Source organism: Formica exsecta, unplaced genomic scaffold (assembly GCF_003651465.1).
Source record: "Formica exsecta isolate Colony F162 unplaced genomic scaffold, ASM365146v1 scaffold38, whole genome shotgun sequence".
Classification (NCBI taxonomy): Eukaryota; Metazoa; Arthropoda; class Insecta; order Hymenoptera; family Formicidae; genus Formica; species Formica exsecta.
Genome location: NW_021851042.1, coordinates 1,617,821 through 1,623,120, shown reverse-complemented (window position 1 = coordinate 1,623,120; position 5,300 = coordinate 1,617,821).

The window sequence follows — 5,300 nt, the reverse complement described above, 5'->3', positions numbered from 1 at the left end:
ATATATATATATATAGAAAATGGATTTTATTCTTTTTGCCTTATGCCCTTCGAATATAGTACTCAAGTACAATTTAAGTAGACATATGACCTAATGTATTATCGATATACGTATAAGAATAAACATCAAACGATTTGCGAAGCGCCAAGCAAAGCGTTTATCGATGAAACAAGATTAACAATGAAGATCAATGATTCTATTAGTCCTACATACTTTCTTAATAAAATCAATAAATAATCAACACGAAAAAATTGATCTTGTCGAAAAAAATGTACATTAGAAACAACATAGCTCTTTATTTCACAAACTAAGAGATCCAGGAAAGTCTCGCTGCCAGAACTAAAATGTGCATCACCCAAAATATTTTTTCGGGTGATTTCGTGACCTTATTCTTTGTATGTAATAATCATTAATCAAAAATGGATTTTATAAAAAATGCATAATCAACAGTTCAAATTATTTATAGCGAAAATTATTTCGATTCATCTACTATCATACAAAATGTAATTTTTTGAAGAAAAAATTCGTACCAAAGAAGACAATTGAATCATAAATGTAAAATATTCTGAAATTAAAATAACATCAATCAAACATTACAGTCAATTAGTTCTAACGAATAACAATTTTGATTATAAAATTATACCAAATATTGACCTCACATTGAAAAATATATCTAAGACTATATCGGCCTCTTCGGATTAGGAATTTATAAATCCATCTAATAAGGCGATATTTTTAGACAAATAAATCAGTCAGGTAGGTAGATCGATATTTAAGATCAAGGCGGCGATAGACAGAGCTAAATTCGCGTATCATAGTAAATCTTTATATGTATATAATGTTCGTTGTTCATTACGCTGTATCTCGAAATTTAACCCTTTAAACGGACTTGACAGATACCTTCACGAATTCAATACTTTTTAATATGTATGTAAAGAGTCAATAGATCGCTTTCCAAAAATTCCTCAATTTCTACAAAAATATCTTCATAAAATGCAATCTTTGGCTATAATAGCCTAAAATCATTAACATAAAAATCAAACAAAATATTTTATAACTCATTCACTTTAAGGATTAAACAGAATTAGACAAAGACAGATTCTCTCAAGAGGATCAGTTTTGTGTGTACGAATAGAGAAGATATTCAAGGAGAGAAACCCCGAGCCGTTCATCTTTCATCTTGCCATAATCTTCAGTCGTCTTGAACTTTAATCGTTCGCGCAGTTCATTGGAAGTTTATGCGTGCCTCACGTGTATAACATTATTGTTAATGCAAGTAACATTACCATGATTACGAAATAAGCTCTATACAATCAGTAACAGTCTTGAGAGTCAAGATTGTCAAGTACTGACAGTAATCGAAAACTGTCGTAATTTCATAGCAGTATCTAATCACTGTTACATGCGCGCGCGTGCGCGCATTTGATTATTGATGATACGCCTCTCTAAAGCAGTACCAAAGATAAATACTACAACGACTACTAGTAAGCGCTTGTTGTGAAATGCGAGAAAATCGACTATCGGGAACTATTATATCCTCGTTCACTTTTCTCTCACATTAACTTTGTCTAACACTCTTAGAAAAACATGGAAGTTATATCCTCATTATTCTGACGACGTAGGGGATAATCGTGTCACCTATTATACAGCGAGATTACTTAGTAGTGGTTGGCATTATCGTCACTGCCGGGTCTAATATATCGCCGCTTTTCGTATTAAGTTAAAATTGAGCAGGGTATATAGAAAACGATCGTTATCTCCTCGAGAAAAACAGGGAAGCAGATCGATACAATACAATATTGCCGCTTCACGGTATTTACATTTTGTAAATTTTACAGGCAAGAATATGATTAATTCTTAAATGTTAAATTATCACTGATATATTTTCCGTTAGATTATAACATTATTTATAAGTTGAAATTATATTGTCACTAATATAATTTAATGCATAATATCACACAGAAAGCATCGCTCATTATTTAATTAAAATTTGTTTATATAATATAGCTATATGTATATACAATTTTATTAATATCCTCTATTACCGTTTTAAAATTAATAATTCAAGCTTGATAAGTCTTATTACACATTAGGCCACTAAAAGACTTCATGTTGAATGTTAATAGCTTAAAACACAAAAGAAATTTTTTCCCGAGAAGGCAATATGCGAAACAAACTTAAATAATACTACTAGCATTATTAATATGCTATTTTATTCCTTTCTTAAAAAGGGTATATAAAATCGAATCGATTCATTGTTGCCCTTTTTCGCGATACTGATTGGTTCTCTCGTTGCACACAGTGCTTACGTCGTATCGTGAGTAGCTGTCATCGCGGAGATTGTGTATTTTGATAGTTTAATAAATGTTAAGAGTTCCACTGCGTAATTCATTACAAGAACAAGTTTTATATTGATTTGGCGGCACAACATATGCAAAAATATGAGGAATTATTTTCTTTTTGCACAAATTATTCCGCTGTTACGCATTCCATATCTTCTGTCTAGAATGATAAAATACCCTTAGATTTCAAAGTCTTAAATTTCTTAAGTAATAATCGAGATGTACGAGTACAAATTGAAAACCACATCTTATTTTTTAAAATTTGTAATGATTTATAGTCTACGCAGTACCTAAACATAATAAGCTGAAAGTCAAAATCTCAGTTGCGCGATAAAAATTAATATCAATAAAGTAATAAAAATTAATAGAATGATCGGTAAATATACGTATTATATATGTGTATGCATAATCGCTTATAATGCTAAAATTACTGTAAACTTTGATATTTTCGATTTTTATTAAGATTTTTAAATTTATTTATGTAAGAATACTATTCTTTTGTTAATATAGTATTACAAAAATACAACTTGAAATGTAATTACCTGGAAACGTATGCAAAAAGATCAATAAAAATATATCTACTAAAAATTTTGCACAACTCAATAGGAAATTTTGACCGATTATTCCACTAGGAAAATATAATGTAAAGTATTTGTATTAAGAAGATATATATAATTCTTCTTTTCAAATATTGCAGAGATTCACTCTCTCCCACCGTGTAAAGCAGAAACAAATAGCACATGCATTATTGTTTTATAGTCTGCACTATATCAGAAAGCCATGGTCGTCATACATAGACAATTACATAAATAAAAACAATATTCAAAGACAAGCTGCGTCTGCACCAATTTTACATAGGTGCACTCTATCTCAATAATATAATGTTGGTATTTGCATAAAATTGATTCCTTTTAAAGATACAACCAGTAAAAATATATTTTAATGAAAATATAATAAAGGGAAATATGTTTTCAAACAAAAATAAAAATATAACTAATTTCATTACAGAATTTCATTACGAATTGAATTATATAAAATAGAACATTCGAATTATTAAGCTGCCATACATAATTATATTTATTTTAAATTATATTATTTAATTATAGACAATTTGTACATATATAACAAAATGTTTTCTATTATCAAAAATTCAAGAACAATACAACATATGCGATTATGTGATTACGACGAAATGATCTTTACATTTATGATTAGTTCGATCTTGCCGAAAAATTATTCGTCATATCACTAATGAAAAAATTTATTAGTTAATCGATCTATCAAGCTTCCTCCCTTCTCCCATCTCTCCCTATGTCACACGAGTTTTTTCGTGCGAACAAAATGTTCCCGGTCACTTAGAATGGCCATATCGCGTAACTGCATTGGCAGAAAACAAACAGTCGTGAGTTTGATGTGCTAGATTTTCATAAAAAATGAAAATTTTGTGCGTGTGTGTGTGTGGGTGTGTGGATTCGCAAAATAATGGGAATCTTATGAGAAAGTATGTCATGATTGTTGCCGATCGATGAGAAAAACGTTCGTCGAGATTTATAGATACAGTATCAAAATAATATAAAAAGAGAGAGCATTGTTTCCAACTTATACTGTGTGTGGCTAAGTTTCAATCAGTTCCTTTTTATTATTTTAATGCAAAAATTCAGTATTTTTAGGTTCGATTGATAAATATACAATTTTTTTTGCGATAAAGTTTATCGTTGAAATATTAATTATAGCTCCACTCATAGATAAACTAATTTGCATCAAAAATTGCAAGTATAATACTATATTATTTATGATTATGTATTGAAATATCATATATTTCGTACATGTCAATAATTTAGATTTAAAAAAAATTCATAGAAAAATAAAAAGATATATTTGCAAACTTTTTATCATTAAATTAATCTTTCAAATAATTGGATAGAATATTTAATAATATATATAACTCGTTTCATTGCTTTTTTTTGTGTTCTCCGTTCATCGTTGAAGAGGTCGCACATATTATGAATTCTTCTTATATAGTTTTATATAGACAATGTATTAAAAATTTCAAGAATATCTTAGGGAATCATTCTTATTAGAGATACATCTTTAATCGATCCATCGATCATGACGAGATTCTCTGTGCTACCACGCTTGTTGTACGACGAATGTTTCTATGTACGTGTACACACGAGAACAAATATATCTTCTCCCAAAAACTTACACGCGTATTAAAGCATATCCGAGTTGATATCGCCGGTTTATTATTATAATAATATTGTATTATTTATAGTGGTTTAAAGTACAAGTTCGTGTGAGAAGGCATATCGTGCTTTATCTCTCAATATTCGCATAATGATTGTTAATTATTCGAGAAATGGCAAGGCTCTTTCAAAGCAATGGGAGAACGTGACTGACGTTTATAGTTTGACGTACAAATATTGAGAGAATGCACCTGTGTCGGATATGCGTCCGATACGCATGCAAGTTCATGTGAAAAGACATATATGTCCCCGTGTGTACAATGTTAATCCGATAGCCTACGAATTGCTGTGCGAATCGCGCCGCGCGTGTAGAAGTATAATGGGGTTTATCTTATCTAGTCAGAGTTATAAATAAATAATTTTGCCATTTAGTAATTTCTTTTATCGCTATGTGTGTGAATACGTATACAAAATAGTTTTTTTCTTTCGTCGAAAGTTCGAACAAATGGACGAAACTGATGATGATTTCTGTATCTCGAGAGACGACGAGGACGATGATTAAATGTACGATGCGACTGTCCATAATGTATATCGCCATTTATTATTATTATTATTATTATTATTATTATTATTATTATTATTTCATTGTTCTATTATTATTATTCTTTTGTACTTTTATTATAATTATTTTTTGCATACCACATACATAAATGGCATTTAACGTCCGTTACGCGTCCGAACCGCAATGAGATGAGACTTTTGCGCAAGGTAC